The following is a 23,909-nucleotide window of genomic DNA, read 5'->3' as shown; positions in this document are numbered from 1 at the left end:
GTTTTGACCACTGGAAAATCGCTGAGGCAATAGCAGCACGGCTGGTGAATGTGCGGCCGCGGAGAGTGTCTTTCATTGTTGGAAAAAGCCAGGTCAGGTGAGTAGGGAGCATGAGGAATCACTTCAAAGTTGTTATCACGAAGAAACTGTTGCGTAACGTTAGCTCGATGTGCGTGTGCGTTGTCTTGGTGGAACAGCACACGCGCAGCCCTTCCCGGACGTTTTTGTTGCAGTGCAGGAAGGAATTTGTTCTTCAAAACATTTTCGTAGGATGCACCTGTTACCGTAGTGCTCTTTGGAACGCAATGGGTAAGCATTACGCCCTCGCTGTCCCAGAACATGGACACCATCATTTTTTCAGCCCTGGCGGCTACCCGAAATTTTTTTGGTGGCGGTGAATCTGTGTGCTTCCATTGAGCTGACTGGCGCTTTGTTTGTGGATTGAAAAATGGCATCCACGTCTCATCCATTGTCACAACCGACGAAAAGGAAGTCCCATTCCTGCTGTCGTTGCGCGTCAACATTGCACGGCAACATGCCACACGGGCAGCCGTGTGGTCGTCCGTCAGCATTCGTGGCACCCATCTGGATGACACTTTTCGCATTTTCAGGTCATCACGCAGGATTGTGTGCACAGAACCCACAGAAATGCCAACTCTGGAGGCGGTCTGTTCAACAGTCATTCGGCCATCCCCCAAAACAATTGTCTCCACTTTCTCGATCGTGTCGTCAGTCCGGCTCGTGCGAGCCCGAGGTTGTTTCGGTTTGTTGTCACACGATGTTCTGCCTTCATTAAACTGTCGCACCCACGAACGCACTTTCGACACATCCATAACTCCATCACCACATGTCTCCTTCAACTGTCGATGAGTTTCAATTGGTTTCACAACACGCAAATCCAGAAAACGAATGATTGCACGCTGTTCAAGTAAGGAAAACGTCGCCATTTTAAGTATTTAAAACAGTTCTCATTCTCTCCGCTGGCGGTAAAATTCCATCTGCCGTACGGTACTGCCATCTCTGGGACGTATTGACAATAAACGCGGCCTCATTTTAAAACAATGTGCATGAAAAAAAATCGGAGGCCTTAGAACTTGAATGCACCTCGTATTGGAAGTGACGGAAACTTGGCGCGCTCATTCAGGAGACCTCAAACAACACAGACTTAACGTTTTCGGCCGAGTGCCGTGCACAAGCACGAAACCGAGGGAGGAACCAACACGCTAAGTGAACATGACTAAGAAGGGATCAACGCGTAAGCGACCCAAACTAACAACGCATGACACTGCATGCCACTACACAGTCAGAAACAACACAACAGGCAGTAACAATGATACAACAAACATCGATACCTCAGAGTAAGACCGTAGTAATAAGATAACTTCGCCTGGGAGGAGAAATCTCGGAAAATTTTTATTCCGAGGCTCCTCCTCCCCAACTATACAGTGCATAGTGTTTAAAATATACCGCACACAAGTAGACATCTATTGTTCGTCTTATTAAGTGTAGACAGAAGTACGAGGGTTGGAACTTTAATAGTGGCAACTATTTATTTACAGCTTCTTAGCAGTGCCAGTTGTGTTGACAGTTAGACTGGCGCAGTCTGTTACCCGACGAATTGGTGGCAGATCTGAAGCGAATGCCGTGGAGTGTTTCCTTCAGTTTAGAAATCGAGTTGAACTCACGAGGGCTTAAGTCAAGGGAGTGCAGTAGGTGGTATAGCGCTTAGCAGCCCCATCAGTCAAACAAATCAGTAACAGCTTGCACTGTACGTGCTTGAACATTGTCCTGCAATATGATAGTCAGATTCTGCAGAAAGTGTCATTACTTCTGTCTCTAAGCTGGTCGTAGGTTGTGTTCTAAAAATGAATAGTATAGCTTCAGAACTGAAATAGATCGCGCTGCTCGAACTGTCAACGGAACTGGCACTGCTAAGAGTATCCTACGTCGCTGGCAGCGGGTTATACACAATGCTGGTGACTACTTTGAAGGTCAGTAAAACTTTGAAACACGTATCTATTTTGTACGATATTGGTGTGACCAGTGCAACTTCCTAATAAGTAATGATATTAGAAAGACGTAATGGCAACGGCCTTGCCGCAGTGGATACACCAGTTCCCGTCAAATCACCGAAGTTAAGCGCTGTCGGACGTGGTCGGCACTTGGATGGGTGACCACCCAGGCCGCCATGCGCTGTTGCCATTTTTCGGGGTGCACTCAGCCTCGTGATTCCAATTGAGGAGCTACCCGACCTAACAGTAGCGGCTCTGGTAAACGAAAACCATGATAACGACTGGGAGAGCGGTGTGCTGACCACACACCCCTCCTATCTGCATCCTCAACTGAGGATGACACGGCGGTCGGATGGTCCCGATGGGCCACTTGTGGCCTGAAGACGGAGTGCATTGCGTTGCATTAAAGGTCCAACCCTCGGAAAGCACATGTGTGGTCAAAAGCTAGGACCTGTCTGTACACGGTATTCCAGAAATGTTACTATAAGCTTCGAGTGTTTGAAGAGGGAGTGTTGATGAATAATTCAAGAATAGGAAGCCGTGTCCAGAAATTTCATCCAAGGACGCAACAGAGCGTTAAAGTTATTGTACGGTGATGCACCACAGACAGAACATCTTGCAATGTTGTTTGGTATTCAGTGATCGCGTCTGACTGCCACGATAGCAGCTGGAGAAAATGGAATTAGTTGGTGCACAGACAGGCCTTGTCGTAGGTTATGTTCTAAAAATGAGCAGCATACAGACAGAACAATATCGCTTTGAATCACACCGAAACGCCTGGACAATTCCTTTTTTGATAGCCATTCCTGGCACAAAGTAACAATGCGGACGCGGTCGAACCGCGGTATTGACCGTCTGGGCATGGTTGAACTACGGAGAACACGAGCCGTGTACCTCCTTCCTGGTAGAATGGTTCAAATGGCTCTGAGCACTATGGGACTTAACTTCTGAGGTCTTCAGTCCCCTAGAACGTAGAACTACTTAAACCTAAGTAACCTAAGGATATCACATACATCCATGCCCGGGGCAAGGTTCGAACCTGCGACCGCTGCGGTCGCATGGTTCCAGACTATAGCGCCTATAACCGCTCGTCCACTCCGGCTACCCTGGTGGAATGACGAACTGATCGGTTGTCGGACCCCCTCCGTCTAATACGCGCCGCCCATGCATGATTCTTTACATGTATGGGCGGGTTTAGTGCCATCTCTGAAGAGTGAAAGGGACTGTGTCTGTGATACAATATCCACAGTCAACTTCTAACTTCCCGAGTTCTGGGAACCGGAGAGACGCAAAACTTTTTTTGATGTGTGTATTATGTTCTTTATATTATTTAAAAAAGCATTAATAATTGTATGCCAATAGGACTGCAACAATGAGAAGTGTTTGCTGTTAGATTTCATTCATTTTAAGGCGATGGGTTAGTCTGTATGTTAATGAAATAGATAAAAAAATAAATATTTTCTGGACAACCATCGTACATAATCTGAACTGCTGTTTCCAACCAAGCAAATAAACTAATTAAGGTACGGGCATATGGGATTGGTTCCCAAGTACGTGACTGGCTCGAAGTGTTCATCGGAGGTGAGGGTATCATCTGTAGTGCCCCAGGGAAGTGCGGTAGGTCCGCTGTTGTTTTCTATCTACATAAATGATCTTTTGGATAGGGTGGATAGCAATGTGCGGCTGTTTGCTGATGATGCTGTGGTGTACGGGAAGGTGTCGTCGTTGAATGACTGTAGGAGGATACAAGATGACTTGGACAGGATTTGTGATTGGTGTAAATAATGGCAGCTAACTCTAAATATAGATACATGTAAATTGATACAGATGAATAGGAAAAAGAATCCCGTGATGTTTGAATACTCCATTAGTAGTGTAGCGCTTGACACAGTCACGTCGATTAAATATTTGGGCGTAACATTGCAGAGCGATGTGAAGTGAGACAAGAATGTAATGGCAGTTGTGGGGAAGGCGGATAGTCGTCTTCGGTTCATTGGTAGAATTTTGGGAAGATGTGGTACCTCTGTAAAGGAGACGGCTTATAAAAAACTAATACGACCTATTCTCGAGTACTGCTCGAGCGTTTGGGATGCCTATCAGGTCGGATTGAGGGAGGACATAGAAGCAATTCAGAGGCGGGCTGCTAGATTTGTTACTGGTAGGTTTGATCATCACGCGAGTGTTACGGAAATGCTTCAGGAACTCGGATGGGAGTCTCTAGAGGAAAGGAGGCGTTCTTTTCGTGAATCGCCACTGATGAAATTTAGAGAACCATCATTTCAGGCTGACTGCAGTACAATTTTACTGGCGCCAACGTATATTTCGCGGAAAGACCACGAAGGTAAGATAAGAGAGATTAGAGCTCGTACAGAGGCATAAAGGCAGTCTTTTTCCCTCGTTCTGTTTAGGAGTGGAACAGTGAGAGAAGATGCTAGTTGTGGTACGAGGTACCCTTCGCCACTCCCGTATGGTGGATTGCGGAGTATGTATGTAGATGTAGATGTAAAAGCTGAGCCTGACAAAGAGAATTGTGTGCGATAACCCCGGTCCCATGTAAGAAATATCCTGATGGCCTTAGTCTGAACGTGCTCAATGAATACGAGACCAGTGGAGATCTGGGGTGTTTGCGCAGTGCAGGACGCGGCTGACTGGTGACGTTAATTTGCGGAGAAGCAAATTTGCCGACACGCGCCGCGGCTGGACGGGGTCTGGTGACTGGCGGCTGTGTCAGGCGGCGGCGCTGGATGCGGCCGGTCTGGCCGACGGGTCGGCGGGGCGCGGAAAAAGCGCACCCGTCAGACGGGTAGAGCGGCATGCCCCCGCCGGGAAGCGAACGCGGGACCCCGCCGCCCGGTGCGTGCGCCGCATGCCGCGGCCACCGGCGCGCTCCACGCACACACACATCCTGCGAGTTCCACCGCGGGCCCGCAGCGACTGCGTTGTGACAGCCGCCAGCTGGCTCTAAACCGCCGGAGTAGGGAATACCGCATTAGCGTTTGTCCTCTGCAAAAATCACTGGCAGGTTTCGGAGGGGGGGTTGGTTCAAATGGTTCAAATGGCTCTGAACACTATAGGACTCAACTGCTGAGACGACCGTTTCGGTCGTGCGGTTCCAGACTGTAGCGCCTAGAACCGTTTGGCCACTCCGGCCGGCTCGGAGGAGGGGGGGGGGGGAGGAGGGAGAGAGTGAGAGAGAGAGAGAGAGAGAGAGAGAGAGAGAGAGAGAGAAATGTCACCGAAAGCGATGTGCAAAGCGACTGTTACATTCTTGGTGATTAATAACCGCTTCAGCTGTCCGCCCCGGTAGCCGGTGGTCAGCGTGACAGACTGTCAATCCTAAGGGCCCGGGTTCGATTCCCGGCTGAATCGGAGATTTTCTCCGCTCAGGGACTGGGTGTTGTGTTGTCCTAATCATCATCATTTCATCCCCATCGACGCGCAGGTCGCCGAAGTGGCGTCAAATAGAAAGACCTGCACCAGGCGAACGGTCTACCCGACGGGAGGCCCTAGCCACACGACATTTCCATTTTTACCCCTTCAGCTGTATTTTGTCCTTTAATAATTGGATCACTACGGATTTCGCGGAACTAAAATCCACATCTTCAGGGTGAACATATGAATAAAACAGTAGAGCGGAATAGTTCGGAATATTTTTATCCAACATTCACTGACCGTCAGAACAAAACACCGCTAAAAGGCGGTACATCATAGAATGGCACAGTCGGATTCCAGTGGATGGGTCCGATTCTCCGATCTACAGGGTGTTACAAGAAGGTACGGCCAAACTTTCAGGAAACATTCCTCACATACAAATAAAGAAAAGATGTTATGTGGACATGTGTCCGGAAACGCTTAATTTCCATGTTAGAGCTCATTTTAGTTTCGTCAGTATGTACTGTACTTCCTCGATTCACCGCCAGTTGGCCCAATTGAAGGAACGTAATGTTGACTTCGGTGCTTGTGTTGACTTACGACTCATTGCTCTGCATTACTAGCATCAAGCACATCAGTACGTAGCATCAACAGGTTAGTGTTCATCACGAACGTGGTTTTGCAGTCAGTGCAATGTTTACAAATGCAGAGTTGGCAGATGCGCAATTGATGTATGGATTATCACGGGGCAATAGCCGTGGCGCGGTAGGTTTGTATCGAGACAGATTTCCAGAACGAAGGTGTCCCGACAGGAAGACGTTCGAAGCAATTGATCGGCGTCTTAGGGAGCACGGAACATTCCAGCCTGTGACTCGCGACTGGGGAAGACCTAGAACGACGAGGACACCTGCAATGGACGAGGCAATTCTTCGTGCAGTTGACGATAACCCTAATGTCAGCGTCAGGGAAGTTGCTGTTGTACAAGGTAACGTTGACCACGTCACTGTTTGGAGAGTGCTACGAGAGAAGCAGTTGTTTCCGTACCGTGTACAGCGTGTGCAGGCACTATCAGCAGCTGATTGGCCTCCACGGGTACACTTCTGGGAATGGTTCATCCAACAGTGTGTCAATCCTCATTTCAGTGCAAATGTTCTCTTTACGGATGAGGCTTCATTCCAACGTGTTCAAATTGTAAATTTTCTCAATCAACGTGTGTGGGCTGACGAGAATCCGCACGCAATTGCGCAATCACGTCATCGACACAGATTTTCTGTGAACGTTTGGGCAGGCATTGGTGGTGATGTCTTGATTGGGCCCCATGTTCTTCCAACTACGCTCAATGGAGCACGTTTTCATGATTTCATACGGGATACTCTACCTGTGCTGCTAGAACATGTGCCTTTACAAGTACGACACAACATGTGGTTCATGCACGGTGGAACTCCTGCACATTTCAGTCGAAGTGTTCGTACGCTTCTCAACAACAGATTCAGTGACCGATGGATTGGTAGAGGCGGACCAATTCCATGGCTTCCACGCTCTCCTGACCTCAACCCTCTTGACTTTCATTTATGGGGACATTTTAAAGCCCTTGTCTACGCAACCCCGGCACCAAATGTAGAGACTCTTCGTGCTCGTACTGTGGACGGCTGTGATACAATACGCCATTCTCCAGGGCTGCATCAGCGCAACAGGGATTCCATGCGACGGAGGGTGGATGCATGTATCCTCGCTAACGGAGGACATTTTGAACATTTCCTGTAACAAAGTGTTTGAAGTCTCGCTGGTACGTTCTGTTGCTGTGTGTTTCCATTCCATGATTAATGTGATTTGAAGAGAAGTAATAAAATGAGCTCTAACATGGAAAGTAAGCGTTTCCGGACACATGTCCACATAACATATTTTCTTTCTTTGTGTGTGAGGAATGTTTCCTGAAAGTTTGGCCGTACCTTTTTGGAACACCCTGTATACAGAGGTGCGTACTAGAGAGCCTGTATACAGAGAGAGTGGCCATAGATGAAGTTGCCCGTGATTGGTTGATTATCTTTGGCGCCATTTTTCTGCCAAACGCCTCTCGCGCTTCCTATGTTCGCCGTACTTTTGAGTTGAAGTTCAGAGAACTTTTGGAAACGATTAAAAGGTATTTGAATTATTGAGAGACTTGTCATGCGTTGTGCATGCATGTTCGATTTAGTTGTATATCGTTTTTAGTACGTAATTACCGTTTGCGATCTTAAATACGAGTTGAAATAATGAAGCGTTTTGTGATGAAGTCGGTAGGCCTACATGTCTGAAGTAAACACGTTAGTAGTTGTACAGTATTGTTTTTGACATCTGTAATTCGTTCTGCAGACGTTCGTAAACGATGCCAGGTTGTGCTGCATTAGGTTGTTCCAATAGAGTCGAAGGTGGATTTCGCATGTCAGCATTTCCACGCAATGAAGAAAGGCGAAAGCAGCGGGCAGTCGCATTCAACGGGGCTGACATATATCAAACAGGAGCCTCGTGGAAACCAACCAAGTACTCTTATCTAGGCGAAGTAAGTCGTTTTTGCTTTTCACTACATATAAAACAACTTGCAATATACATAGTTAAATTTGAAAACAAACCTGTAAATTGGCTGTGTGAAAATTATTATAACACATTATTCTTATAAACAAAGGCATTTAACGGATGATTTCGCCGTATTGTCTTGTGCTTTTGATTTGGTGAGTGTGTACTCCACTACTCCACTACTGGCCATTCAGCCGGCCGGTGTGGCCGAGCGGTTCTAGGCGCTACAGTCTGGAACCGGACGACCGCTACGGTGGATGTGTGTGATGTCCTTATGTTAGTTAGGTTTAAGTAGTTCTAATTTCTAGGGGACTGATGACCTTAGAAGTTAAGTCCCATAGTGCTCAGAGCCATTTGAACCATTTTTTTACTGGCCATTCAAAAGTCCCGCCCGCAGTTTGACAGAAAAATGGCAGCCGTATCGTCCGTTTGGCTACTCTCTCCCTATACAGGCCCTCTGGTGCGTACAGGAGACGCGGCCGTGTGCCCTGTCACTACCACAGTTTTTTTTTTCTCATGGAAAACGAATGTTGGGTAAAAAGATTCCGAGCTATTCCGCTCTAATCTTTTAGTCGCTTGTTCACCTGAAGACGTGGCTTTTAGAGCCACGAAATCCGTAGTGATTCTGTTGATAAAGGAGTAAATACAGCTGAAGCGGTTATTAATACCCAAGATGACTACTCATAGCTGTGGTTTTGTCCGTTGCAAATTTCCTACGCGCTTTGGGACACACGGATTGGGGAAAGTCACGCATCTGTCATAAGGGGCGCAACAGATAATATGCGCGAAGCATACAACTACGACTGTCACTCCAAAAGAAATGCAACACTACTTTTGTAAAAATACAGTTTTCATTCTGCATGTGTGAAAGTTTTACAGTGTGTAGATACATCCTTCCCGCTTGTTTTCAAACTTAGTTCAACATGTTCCCGTGAGTGGCGCCGTCACAGCATGTCTTCAAAATGGCTGCTACACTTGACGTTCGTCAGAAGCAACGTACTGTCATAGAATTCCTGTGTTGTGAAAACGTGACAGTGGGAAACATCCACAAAAGGTTGAAAAAGGTGTATGGAGATGCTGCTGTCGATCGCAGTACAGTTAATCGGTGGGCAAGCGGGTTACGTGACGAAAGCGGGCACGGCAATATCGAGGATTGTCCTCGCAGCGGCAGGCCTCGTACTGCGCACACTCCAGACAATGTGCAGAGAGTTAACGAATTGGTGACTGCTCACAGACGCATCACAGTGAACGAATTGTCACGCCACGCTGGGATAGGGGAAGGAAATGTTTGCAGAATACTGAAAGTGTTGGCGATAGAAAAGGTTTGTGCCAGGTGGGTTCCCAGGATGTTGACAGTGGCTCATAAAGAAACAAGAAAAACGGTATGCAGCGAACTTTTGGAACAGTACGAGGATGGTGGAGATGAATTTCTTGGAAGAATTGTGACAGGTGATGAAACATGGCTCCATCATTTTTCACCAGAGACGAAGAGGCAATAAATGGAGTGGCATCATGCAAATTCACCCAAGAAAAAAAAATTTCAAAACCACGCCTTCTGCTGGAAAAATTATGGCTTCGGTGTTTTTCGATTCCGAAGGACTCTTGCTTGTGGACATCGTGCCAAGTGGAACTATCATAAATTCTGATGCATATGTGACGACAGTGAAGAAACTTCAAGCTCGATTGTGTCGTGTTTGACCACATCGGCGGAAGCAGGAAGTTTTGCTGTTGCACGACAATGCACGGCCACATGTCAGTGATAAAACCATGGAAGAGATCACAAATCTCGGATGGACAACACTGAAACACACGCCTTACATTCCTGACCTGGCTCCATGTGACTATCATCTCTTAGGCAAACTGAAAGACTCTCTTCGTGGAACAAGGTTTGAAGATGATGACACCCTTGTGCACGCTGCCAAACAGTGGCTCCAACAGGTTGGTCCAGAATTTTACGGTGTGGCTATACAGGCGTTGGTTCCCAGATGGCGTAAGGGAGTTGCGAGGGATGGAAATTATGTGGAGAAATGAAAATATTGTCCCTAAAGGATGTACCTACACACTATAAAACATTCAAACATGTGGAATAAAAGATGGATTAAAAAAAAAACAGTGTGCATTTCTTTTGGAGTGAGCCTCGTACCACCATCCTACCTTAGCAAGATATCTTTCGGGGAACACGAGATAATTCTGCTACTAAATAAACTCGAAAGCTTGTGTAACGTCCCTATCGAGTCACTCGTTAACCAGTCTGGCGTGTGAGTTGAAGACAGCGAAAGGAAAGCCGAAGTTTTAAATTCCCCGTTTAACGATTCGTTCACACAGAAGTATCCTGCGAACGTTCCGTCGGCTGACCACCGCACGTACTCTCGTATGGGCGACGTAGCAGTAAGCAGCCCTGGTGTAGGGAAGCAACTGAAAGAGTCGAAAGTAAATAATTTTCCAGCTCCTGATGGAATCTCGTTTCGGCTTTACAAAAGCATTTATCGCGCGCAAATACCCATACTACGAGGTGCATTCAAGTTCTAAGGCCTCCGATTTTTTTTCTAATTAACTACTCACCCGAAATTGATGAAACTGGCGTTACTTCTCGACGTAATCGCCCTGCAGACGTACACATTTTTCACAACGCTGACGCCATGATTCCATGGCAGCGGCGAAGGCTTCTTTAGGAGTCTGTTTTCACCACTGGAAAATCGCTGAGGCAATAGCAGCACGGCTGGTGAATGTGCGGCCACGGAGAGTGTCTTTCATTGTTGGAAAAAGCCAAAAGTCACTAGGAGCCAGGACAGGTGAGTAGGGAGCATGAGGAATCACTTCAAAGTTGTTATCACGAAGAAACTGTTGCGTAACGTTAGCTCGATGTGCGGGTGCGTTGTGATGGTGAAACAGCACACGCGCAGCCCTTCCCGGACGTTTTTGTTGCAGTGCAGGAAGGAATTTGTTCTTCAAAACATTTCCGTAGGATGCACCTGTTACCGTAGTGCCCTTTGGATCGCAATGGGTAAGGATTACGCCCTCGCCGTCCCAGAACATGGACACCATCATTTTTTCAGCACTGGCGGTTACCCGAAATTTTTTTGGTGGCAGTGAATCTGTGTGCTTCCATTGAGCTGACTGGAGCTTTGTTTCTGGATTGAAAAATGGCATCCACGTCTCGTCCATTGTCACAACCGGCGAAAAGAAAGTCCCATTCGCACTGTCGTTGCGCGTCAACATTGCTCGGCAACATGCCACACGGGCAGCCGTGTGGTCGTCCGTCAGCATTCGTGGCACCCACCTGGAGGACACTTTTCGCATTTTCAGGTCGTCATGCAGGATTGTGTGCACAGAACCCACAGAAATGCCAACTCTGGAGACAGACTGTTCAACAGTCATTCGGCGATCCCCCAAAACAATTCTCTCCACTTTCTCGATCATGTCGTCAGACCGGCTTGTGCGAGCCCGAGGTTGTTTCGGTTTGTTGTCACACGATGTTCTGCCTTCATTAAACTGTCACACCCACGAACGCACTTTCGACACATCCATAACTCCATCACCACATGTCTCCTTCAACTGTCGATGAATTTCAATTGGTTTCACACCACACAAATTCAGAAAACGAATGATTGCTCGCCGTTCAAGTAAGGAGAACGTCGCCATTTTAAGTATTTAAAACAGTTCTCATTCTCGCCGCTGGCGGTAAAATTCCATCTGCCGTACGGTGCCACAATCTCTGGGACGTATTGACAATGAACGCGGCCTCATTTTAAAACAATGCGCATGTTCTGGTAAACCTTCCAGGATGTAAGGTTGTGGTCCATGAAACGCTTCAGCTCCTAACGTTTCGTCCAGAGCTGCGCTGGGCATCTTCAGAGGGGTGTTTCTCCTCCGGTGAGTCTTGCCGACTCATCAGAGGAGAAACACCCCTCTGAAGATGTCCAGCGCAGCTCTGGACGAAACGTTAGGAGCTGAAGAGTTTCATGGACCACGACCTTACATCCCGGAAGGTTTACCAGAAGATATGTCATCCGGTCGTGAAAGCCTTCATACAATGCGCATGTTTCTATCTCTTTCCAGTCCAGAGAAAAAAAAATCGGAGGCCTTAGAACTTGAATTCACCTCGTATATGGACGCGGCATACGTTGTTCTGTCCATGTCTCCCCAGGGCGCAAGCTTCCTCGTAGCGACCCTTGGGCGCCTCACTGGAACGGCGCCGTCGACGTCATCGTCATCGACCAGCAGCTGGCCGTGCATTCGGACGGACGAGAGCCCGGCGCCGAGAGTCGCGAGCCACCGGTCGGCCTTGGCTGTCGCGGCGAGGAATCCATCATGTGCGCGGCGCAGCCATGGGAGGTGTCTCGCCTCACGTTACCGAGGTCACGCCTACCGCCTGCCTAACCAGCACCCATACCACCGCCACTACCCGTCGCTCTCGGCAGCTGCGGCTCGGCTGCGCTCGTTTGCTGATGGAGATAGCCACTCTCTGTCAACTCCTAAGCGCTGAGGGGGGAAGCGGTGCTGGGGGGGGGGGGGGCAGGGTGTGGGTACTGCCATCGCAGCAAATATCGCGTAATATAAAGGCACACAGGTAGATGTTGTGTTCCTTGACTTGCGGAAGGCATTCGATACAGTTCCGCACTGCCGTCTAATGGAAAAAATACGACTGTTAGGAAAATACAAGGTGAAAGGATATCAGTGATACGATTCGCTGATGACATTGCTATCCTGAGTGAAAGTGAAGCAGAATTAAATGATCTGCTGAGCGGAATGAACAGTCTAACGAGTACACAGTATGGTTTGAGAGTAAATCGGAGAAAGACGAAGGTAATGAGAAGTAGTAGAAATGAGAACAGCGAGAAACTTAACATCAGGATTGATGGTCACGAAGTCAATGAAGTTAAGGAATTCTGCTACCTAGGCAGTAAAATAACCAATGACGGACGGAGCAAGGAGGACATCAAAAGCAGACTCGCTATGGCAAAAAAGGCATTTCTGGCCAAGAGAAGTCTACTAATATCAAATACCGGCCTTAATTTGAAGAAGAAATTTCTGAGGATGTACGTCTGGAGTACAGCATTGTATAGTAGTGAAACATGGACTGTGGGAAAACCGGAACAGAAGAGAATCGAAGCATTTGAGATGTGGTGCTATAGACGAATGTTGAAAATTAGGTGGACTGATAAGGTCAGGAATGAGGAGCTGGAATGGCTTTCATGGTACTAGAGGGAGCTGTAGAGGGCAAAAACTGTAGAGGAAGACAGAGATTGGAATATGTCAAGCAAATAATTGAGGACGTAGGTTGCAAGTGCTACTCTGAGATGAAGAGGTTAGCACAGGGAAGGAATTCGTGGCGGGCCGCAACAAACCAGTCTGTAGACTGATGACCAAAAAAAAAAAAGGAATATCCGGTCGACTGTGTAACCAGATTGAAGAATTTGTAGCTAACGGCACACAGCATCTCATTACGAAGGCAGAGTAGTTTTCAGACGGAAAAGCAACGTCGGACGTCCTCCATGGGAGATTTATAGGACCATTACCTTTCATAATCATAATATTAATATGTGAACACGAAAACTGAAGTACCAATTTCTAATATTAAACAATGGAAAATCTAGGATGGAATGTAACAATATAATGAAAAGGACAGTTGCTACTCACCATATAGCAGAGATGCTGAGACGCAGAAATCCACAACATAGACTGTCAAGGCCTTTGTCAAAATGAAACAGGCACACACACGCGCGCGCAAACACACGCAAACATAACTCACACACAAGTGACCACAGTCTCTGGTAGCTCTATCCTTGTTGGCCGAAAGCTAATTGTGTGACAGTCGTTTTATTGTGTCTTTCTGCGACTAAGTATCTCCGCTATACAATTTTTAGTATTAATCATTCGAAGAGGCCAATGAAACTTACGTAATTCGAAAGGTGCTTGGCACTAGATGTGCACAAATAAAAAAGATCATGTGTGTCTGCAAAGCTGTTGAGAGTGATAAAAGGAAGTAGATGCGTTCACATTCATGACTATGATGATACCTTCTCTATACGCATTTAAATCTCCAATAGCTGAAAATCGAAAATTAAAGTGCTACCAACTTCTGCATTGCGTAGCGATCTGTTCCTAATGGTAGAAATGACTCAAGAAAGTGACGACGTTTCGTGAAATCGCGTTCTAGGGTCGTTCATGTTAAACGTTGCAGATAGTTGATTTGCAGTAACTCACCCATACAGCGCAGCTACAATGCCAGAATAGCTATGGCGCTGATTTTGTCAGCAGTGGAATACGAAACGTAGTAACGAAGCCATCGGGGGCAAGAAAAGTTGATTATTAACGGCGTTTTTGCGTTTACTGTTGTCTATGAGTAAACGGAACTAACTTCGTGTTCTTTTGCCTTCGTCACCGCAAAACTTGAAGTGTTCATAATTTTCAGTTTCTTCATTTTGAATAGCTACGACTTTCCTTTTTATTCGGAAACTGCACTGAAGCGTCAAAGAAACTCGTATAGGCATGCGTGTTCGAATACAGAGACATGTAAACAGGCAGAATACGGCGCTGCGGTCGGCAACGCGTATATTAGGCAAAAAGGGTCTGGCGTAGTTCTTAGAACGGCTAACAGCTGTTACAATGGCAGGTTATCAAGATTTAACCCTAGGACGCCCAAGCCCTTTTTTTCTAACTTGGATGCCTAATGGGGTGGTTCGGCAAGCCCACAGGTATTTAATAAGTTTACTGACGAAAAATTACAAGTTTCAAATGGTTTATGTATTTAACTAAGGCATCGGTTTATAAATGTTGTTAATTGTTATAAATATTGGATTGAGTGAATAAAAAATTGACATATTACAATACAAAATACAGATGTTTTCATATACAATAGACTACTCTGAGTCCTCAACTTCAAGGCAAGATACACACTTCACAATTTTTCCTGAGTGTGTGTTACACACATGTTTATGACACTGTCCACAATACTGTTTTGATTTACTTAGATTGTTGTACTTCTGCTTCTATGTTTTAGCTTTTCTTACACAAATATGGCACCGACCTTTCCCTGCAGGAGGCTGACGTGCTTCTGTTCTCACTTCTTTGATTTTCTTTTGTAGAATAGTCTCCATTGATTGAACAATTTGGTTAGATAACCTTCTTGCATTGGTATTTCTTTCTTCTACCTGCAATTTCACTAGTTCCATCCCAGCTTGCAGAAGATAAAGTTTCCGTTTGTTGTGTTTCTTTTCATTACATCTTGGATGTTGCTGGATGAATATGGTGGTTGCATTGATAGCACAGATGTCGATGAGAGAGTAAAAAATAGATAGAGGCCATCTCTTTGTTCCCCTCTTGCAGGTGTACATACGCGCCATTTGATCAATGGTATCAATTCCACCTTTAGTGGAATTATAGTATGTATTTATCTCGGTTTCATTCTTCTCTCCTACAACAGTGCCTTTATCTTGGTGCATTGTTGACAACATCAGTAGGATTTTACTTGGTTTCGTTTTTGCTGTGTAGGACACCAAAGTTACTGGAGGCCTACGTGTTGGGAACTGCACTAACTCACTGCAAGTTATACAAGATAAATAACAGCTGACTGACACCAACAATCACTTCCTCTGAAAGTAAACCGATTGTTGTGAATATCAAGAATACCAGCCAACCAGAAAGTAACTTGCATTGTTGTCGAGATGAGAAATACGAAATCCTACTAAGGGAAATTTTCTATAGCATGGAAGCCTAAGGGGGGGGGGGGGGTTTGTTGGACCCATAATAAGTGTATTTATTTTTTCTTTCAAAGCAGGAATTTTAAATAAAATATATTGATACTAACATTTCATGAAATAGCCAACAAACAATAACTCAAAGGGAATATGTAGTATGAAGGTTACTTGGGCAAAAGCAGGGGACATAAAACAATTGTGAGTTCAACGAACCCCCCCCCCCCTCCCCCTTTAGGCGTCCGAGGGTTAAGTGAGTTTGAACGTGCTGTTACAGTTGTCGCATGAGTGATGCGACACAGCATCTGCAAGGTAGCGATTTTCCCGTACGACCATTTCACGGGTGTACCATGAATGTCAGGAATCCGGTAAAACATCAAATCTCCGACAGCTCTGCGGCCAGACATGCAAGAACGCAACCAACGACGACTGAAGAGAATCGTTCATCGTGACAGAAGTGCAACCAAACCAACAGAAGTGCACCCCTTCCGCAAATTGCTGCAGATTTCGATTCTGGGCCATCAGCAGGTGTCAGAGCGCGAACCATTCAACGAAACATCATCGATATGGGCTTTCGGAGCTGAGAGCGCACTCGTGTACCCCTGATGACTGCACGACACAAAGCTATGCGCCTCGCCTTGGCCCTTCAACACCGACATTCGACTGTCGATGACTGGAAACATGTTGCCTGGTCCGACGAGTCTCGTTTCGAATTATATCTAGCGGATGGACGTGTACGGGTATGGAGACAACCTCGTGAATCGATAGACCCTGCATGTCAGCAGGGCACTCTCCAAGCAGTTGGACGCTTTGTAATGGTGTGGTGCGAGTACAGCTGGAATGATATGGGACCACTGATACGTCTGGATACGACTCTGACAGGTGACACGTACGCAAGCGTCCTGTCTGATCACCTGCGTCCATTCATGTCCATTGGGTATTCCGACGGACTTGGGCAATTCCAGCAGGACAATGTGTCACGCCACACGTCCAAATTCGCTACAGAGTGGCTCGAGGAACACTCTTCTGAGTTTAAACATTTTCACTGGCCACCAAAGCCCCAGCGTGAATATTATTGAGCATATCTGGGATGCAAAATTCTTAAGGCCTTCGTGGCCACTTGTTGACAAATTGCCTATTGGCTTCTGTCTCGGGGTCATCGGCCAACGTTCATATAATGATTTCTCTGACGTTTCGCCAGCACGAGTGGCTGGCATTGTCAAAGCTTCACCCTCCATTGCCGGTGGTGAACTGGAGGCGAGCTCGCGGCCGCAGACTATATGTACCTGGCGCGCCAACGTCCGAGGGCTTCTCCGCGGTCATTTCCGGTGCGGTTCTCCTCTTGCTACCTGCGACGGTCGTTCGCTGCAGTACGGGAAGCCAGGATCCGTTTACCTTAAGGCTTTCCTCTTTCTTGTTCAAACTGTTCCCGTGTTTTTGTATTTCTACAGCTTCTCTGAACAAGCGCGTGTGATAGTGCTTCTCTACAGCCAGAACTTCCGTGTCGGCGAATTTTATTACGTGGTCGGTCTCATTCAGTGCGTGCTCTCCCACGGCCGATTTCTCCACCTGCCCCAACCTGCAATGTCGCTTATGCTCTTTGATCCTGGTGTTAATGGATCGTCCAGTCATTCCGACATAAACTTTTCCGCATGTGCATGGTATACGGTATATTCCCGACGTTGCAAGTGGGTCTCTTTTCTCCTTCGCCGATCTAAGACACTCTTTGATCTTCCTTGTCGGTTTGAAAATCGTCTTTACGCCATGTTTGCGCAATATACGGCCGATTCTGTCCGTCACTCTGGGAATGTATGGCAGAAAGGCCGTACCCGACATTTCTTTTTCTGGTTCCTTCCTTCGCCGAGTGTTTGGCTCTGTTACACTTCTAATATAATTTGTGGAGTACCCATTGCTCCTCAGGACAGTTTCCAGGTGTTGCATTTCTCGTTTGAGGTGTTGCGGCTCACATATTCGTCCTGCTCTCGTTACGAGCGTACTAATCATGCCTCTTTTCTGGCTCGGTTGGTGGTTTGACAGTTTGTGCAGGTATCGGTCCGTGCGTGTCGGTTTTCGATACACGCTGTGTCCCAGGTTTTCGCCGTCCCTTGTGACCAGCACATCTAGAAATGGCAGTTTCTTGTCCTTTTCTACTTCCATGATAAATGTTATGTTGGTATGCCGACGACCGTAGCAGGTAGCAAGACGAGAACCGCACCGGAAATGACCGCGGAGAAGCCCTCGGACGTTGGCGCGCCAGGTACATATAGTCTGCGGCCGCGAGCTCGGCTCCAGTTCACCACCGACAATGGAGGGTGAAGCTTTGACAATGCCAGCCACTCGTGCTGGCGAAACGCCAGAAAAATCATTATATGAACGTCGGCCGATGAACCCAAGACAGAAGCCAATAGGCAATTTGTCATATCTGGGATGCTTTGGAACGTGCTGTTCAGAAGAGATCTCCACTCCCTCGTTCTCTTAAGGATTTATGGACAGCCCTGCAAGATTCACGGTCAGTTCCTTCAGATATTAGTCAAGTCCACACCACGTCGTGGGTCATGAGTGCTCTACACGATATTAGACAGGTGCAACAGTTTCTTCGGCTTTTCAGTGTATGTTTGTTTTAGGCTATGCTTCGAAGAAGAACACTAATGGGTTGCATGAAAAGCTAGAGCGAGACAGTTTTTGCATAGACAGTGAATAGGAATAATGTGTACACTGACGATGATGATTCCATTGTTGTTTGGAAAGTACATTTAAATGTGCAATTACGTTATTCCAAATAATTTTTAGAGCTATAATTACAGTTTGATGAATTTATAGTGCAGATTTTGTAATGCAGTTCATTGCACGTTTGAAGTTACTTTACGAGGTACAGCGGCATTACATTGTGTTGTCATAAGGGAAAAGTGAATTTGCCTGTAGTAAACACAAAATTTATTTTTCAGCGCGCTGTATCAAGGACATCAAATAATCGAACAACTGAAGAGAAATCAATGAATTATTTCAAGAATACTCGTAGCTGCAATGCAGTATTTGCTATGGGTCAGCTCTGAGGCTAACATTTCAGAGAAAGTTTTACTGGGAGTGTATCACTTTAAGATAACACATTTATATCACAGATCAGGTACACTTACTCAGTTGGTCAAATTTAGACCACACGCGATACTAGTGTATGTAAATGACCTAGTGGATAAAGTTCCATGAGTCCTTTGTGGGTGGTTCTGTTGTACGCCGGGACGTCGCGAGGGCAGAAAATTGTAGCAGGTGTAGGAAGACCAGTAGAGGATAGACGCTTGGTGCAGACAGTGGCAGCTGACTTCAACATAAACAAATCTAACGTATTGCGAGTAGATAGACAGGAAGACCGTTTATTGTATGATTACTCAATTGCAGAACGATCACTGGAAGCAGTTACTTCCATTAAAGACCCAGGAGTATGCGTGCGGAGCGATCTGAAATAGGACGACTACATCAAATTTATCGCGAGTACGGCAGACGCCAGACAGATTTACTGGAAGAACCCTCAGGAAATGCAGTCCGTCAACAAGGTAGCTTCACAAAACACTCGTTCGACCAGTACTTAACTACTGCTCGTCACTCCGCGACCCATACCAGATAGGAGTGGTAGACGAAACAGACAACATTCAAAGAAGAGCAGCACGTTTCGTTACGGGTTGACTTAGTAGGCAAGAAAGCGTCACAGATGTCATTAACCAACTACAGCGGCAGACGCTGCAAGAGAGGCCTTCTGCGCCACGCTGTGGTTTTATTGTTAAAGTTCCGACAGCGTACCTTCCTAGAAGGGTCAACAAACATACTGCTTCTTCCTACGAACAACTCGCGAAAAGACTACGAGGGCAAAATTAGGCAGGTTCGAGCCACTTGCGACTGGAACGGGAAACGGCGAAAGTGACACTGGTGCTCAAAGTACATCTACATCTACATCTACATCATAGTCTGCAAGCCACCTAATGCCGTGTGGCGGAGGGTACTTTCGGTACCACCATCTGATCCCTCCAACCCTGTTCCACTCGCGAATAGTGCGTGGGAAGAATGATTGTCGGTAAACCTCTGAATTGGCTCTAATTTCTCGAATTTTCTCCTCGTGGTCAATACGCGAGATGTATTTGGGGGGAAGTAATATGTTCTATGACTCCATCTGAAAAGTGCTGTCCCGAAATTCCATAGTAAATCTCTCCGTAATGCACAACGCCTCTCTTGTAACGTCTGTCAGTGGAATTTGCTTAACATCTCCGTAATGCTCTCTCGGCAGCTAAACGATCCCGTGATTAAACGCGCCGCTCTTCGTTGGATCTTCTCTATCTTCTGTATCAGCCCTACCTGATAGGGATCCCAGGTGAACAATACTCAAGAATCGGGCGATCAAGCTTCTTATAAGCCACTTATTTCGTGGATGATCCGTAAGATTCTTCCAATGAATCTGAGTCTTGTATCTGATTTTCCCACTATCTGTGTTACATGGTCAGCCGGCCGCGGTGGCCGTGTGGTTCTGGCGCTGCAGTCCGGAACCGCGGGACTGCTACGGTCGCAGGTTCGAGTCCTGCCTCGGGCATGGGTGTGTGTGATGTCCTTAGGTTAGTTAGGTTTAAGTAGTTCTAAGTTCTAGGGGACTTATGACCTAAGATGCTGAGTCCCATAGTGCTCAGAGCCATTTTTTTGTTACATGGTCATTCCACTTAAGGTTGCTCTGGATAGTTACACCTAGATATTTTACGGCTGACGCTGTCTCCAGCTGTTTGTCATCAATAGTGTAGCTGTACAGTAGTGGATTTGTTTTCCTATGTATGCGCAATATGTTACATGTATTTACATTCAGGGTCAACTGCCAGAGTCTGCACCAACCAACAATTTTCTGCAGGTCTTTCTGCAAATTCTTACTACCTTCTGGCGTGCTACTTTGGTATAAACAACTGCATCATCTGCCAGTAGGCTTAAAGAGCATCCGACGCTTTCTACTAGATCATTTATATATATTGTGAGCAGAAACGGTCCTATCGCACTTCCTGTGGTACTCCGGATATTACCTTTACATCTGTCGGTTTAGTTCCGTTAAGAGCGACGCGTTGAGTTCTATCTGCAAGAAAGTCTTGAATCCAATCTGCTCCGATACACCGTAAACTCGTATTTTTTTCATTACTGTTAGGTACCTTTCGTTGCTCAAGCGATCTACGATAAATTACTGCTAGAAGGGGAGGAAGTTCTTTCGCGTAATCTTTATAGAATCTTATAGGTATCTCATCTGGTCCTGAAGCCTTTCCGCTACTAAGCGACTGTAGCTGCTTTTCAATTCCGCAATCGGTTATCTCAATGTCTGCCATTTAGAGGTTCGCATGACGATTGAAAGGAGGGACAGTGGTACGATCTTCCGCGGTGAAACAACTTCGGAAGACCGAATTCAGTATGTCGGCCTTCTCTCTGTTATCTTCCGTTTCTGTGCCGGTGAGGTCGCTGAGAAAATGAATATTTGATTTTGACCCACTTACTGATTTTACGTACGACCAAAATCTCTTAGAGCTTTCACTCAGGTTGGTTGACAACGTCTTACTTTCGCAGTCAATCAACGCTTCTCTGATTGCTCTCCTTACGCTAATTTTCGCTTCGTTCAGCTTCAGTTTGCCAGCTAATTTTTTACTTCTCTTAAATCTGAAATGAAGTGCTCATTGTTTACGTAGCATTTTTCTAACACGGCTATTAAACCACGGTGGATCTTTCCCATCCCTTAAAACCCTATTCGGAGCATATTTGTCTAGGACATATTGAACGATGCCTTTGAATTTTTTCCATTTGTTCTCCACATCCTCGCCCTTATCACAGAATATTTGATGCTGACTGCAGAGATATTCTGAAATTTGTATCCTGTCACCCTTGCTGAACAAACATATCTTCCTACCTTTCTTAACATTCCTTGTAGGACCCGTCGTCATAGACGCTGTCACAGCATTATGATCACTGATACCTTCCTTTACGTAAACTGATTCGATAAGTTCAGGTCTGTTTGCCGCCACACAGCGCAAGGTGACGTACAGAGTATAAGTGTAGATGTACTTTATGATGTGGAACGACGAACGTAGGGGAGTCCTAATTTAAGAGAGCAGAAGGTTATTTACTAGTCGTACAGAAACCACACCGCATTTACGAGTGTGTTTCAAATAAAAATCTTATTTATTACCAGTAAGACTGAAAGCAGTCTACTGTAGCACACGCGCATGTAGCACCCGAATATGGTACAATATTAATGTAAACTAAACTGAAACTATGGTGTTATAAACGATGTATGTCTCTGATAGGCTTTATAAAGCGGATCGCTGACTGTTCACGACCGCAGAACCAAAGATACTGTTTCTTGTCTGAGATTGTAGTGTTGGAGTAAGAGAGCGCTTGGCACACACTTGTAGGTAGCTGACGATGGAGTAGGCAGTTTCTGTGGTGTGCTGTGTGAAGCCACCAACTGTTAGATTAATGTAGGAATTACGAGAACATGGAAGCAGAAGTCTCACAAGGAAGGTAAAGATGTTAAATAATTATGATTTTTGTTTAGCCAGCGCGTTAATATAGATAAGTTGGCTGGTTGTTGAGTAACCCCAGAACATACATAAACTGATTTGATAAAAACGCTAGTTAGATATTTCACTTTTTTAATGTTTCTATGATTTGTTAACAGAGCTACATGTAATATGAAGATTTGCATTTATGCTGGTTTAGTGAGGTTGTATAATACTTGCTGTATAAATCTCATTGCTTGCGGATCAATTAGTAAATATGATCTATCATTCTAACTAATGTAACTTCAACTGTAGATGTTTTTGGAACGACAAACATAACTTGCATTATAATTTTAGTGAAAAAGCTCAGTGTTAGTAATTCACCACAATCAGTACCTCCACCCTTTCCAGGTCATATGTTTTTCAAACAAGTTGGATTTTTCATAAATTTTTTCATTTATCAGCCAAAAGAATTTAATGTACCTTTCGAAGTATTGCCGGCAGCATTGCACATCGCTGATCCTGTAGCTAGCATATTTTATTCTTCTTAATGAAAGACCAGAATATATCGCGATCCACCGTTGCTGCTGCACAGGGACCAATGTTACCAGTTTTGTACGGGGCCAGAGGATTCAGTGGCGAAGGGGCTGCATGTATTTTGCAGTGACTGTATTGGTACTGGGAGTTGAATAGCCCAAACAGTTCGCATAAAGCTTTTGCTAACACTACAGAATAAGCACACCACTTGCACTTAGAACACGCCACACGATACACGATATTTCGAGAATGAGATTTTCACTCTGCAACGGAGTGTGCGCTCATGTGAAACTTCCTGGCAGATTTAAACTGTGTGCCGGACCGAGACTCGAACTCGGGACCTTTGCCTTTCGCGGGCAAGTGCTCTACCAACTGAGCTACCCAAGCACGACTCACGCCCCGTCCTCACAGCTTTAATTCTGCCAGTACTTCGTCTCCTACCTTCCAAACTTCACAGAAGCTCTCCTGCCAGGACGTTTCACGATAATTCGAGTTTAGTACCCATTCCACAGTTCAGGCATTCATTCAACGTAATCATCGTAGAATTTTCTTTGTTAAAGAACATTCAACGTAATCTAAAGAAGTAATTATTTTATAATGAATGTTACAACACTTTCATCTTCAGTTCCTTAAAGTATCGAATTGCTGTTTTTAAAACAGCTCCGTACGCCTCATTTAAGTTAATGTGTTAAGTATTTGACGTCAACCATTTCAAAGCATTACAAAACACTATTTATGCTGATTTTATTAGTTTCGGGTTATTCACCCATACACTAATGAAAAAGTTCAGAAAATAAACTTCCTGGCAGATGTAAACTGTGTAACGGACACAGACTCGAACTCGCGACTTTCGCCTCTGGCGGGCATGTTCTCCAACCAACTAAGCGCAAGCGCAAGTCACGACCAGTCCTCACAGCTTTGCTTCCGCCAGTACCTCGTCTCCTGCCTTCCAAACTTCGCAGAAGTTCTCCTGCGAAACTTGCGGGATTAGCGATCCTGGAAGAAACGGTATCGCGGAGACATGACTAAGAAACAGCTTTGAGGGATTGTTTCCGGGCCGGACCCTGTGGGCGAGCGGTTCTAGGCGCTTCAGTCCGGAACCGCGACGCTGCTACGGTCGCAGGTTCGAATCCTGCCTCGGGCATGGATGTGTGTGATGTCCTTAGGTTGGTTAGGTGTAAGCAGTTCTAAGTCTAGGGGACTGATGACCTCAGATGTTAAGTCCCATTGTGTTT

The 23,909-nt window shown here is 45.9% G+C and overlaps 1 protein-coding gene and 1 pseudogene across 1 annotated transcript in view; both read left to right on the top strand.

Annotated features, from left to right (window-relative positions):
- The window catches only part of LOC126106265 (uncharacterized), a 1,253,536-nt gene that overhangs the window by 107,462 nt on the left and 1,122,165 nt on the right, over positions 1 to 23,909 (top strand). The gene's annotated exons all lie outside the window — the stretch shown is intronic.
- LOC126106972 (5S ribosomal RNA) lies at positions 2,085 to 2,202 on the top strand (annotated as a pseudogene).

The sequence above is a fragment of the Schistocerca cancellata genome, chromosome 10 (genome assembly GCF_023864275.1).
Source record: "Schistocerca cancellata isolate TAMUIC-IGC-003103 chromosome 10, iqSchCanc2.1, whole genome shotgun sequence".
NCBI classification, from domain to species: Eukaryota; Metazoa; Arthropoda; class Insecta; order Orthoptera; family Acrididae; genus Schistocerca; species Schistocerca cancellata.
Note: the sequence above shows the minus strand (reverse complement) of the source record. Positions and strands in the feature narration are given on the sequence as shown.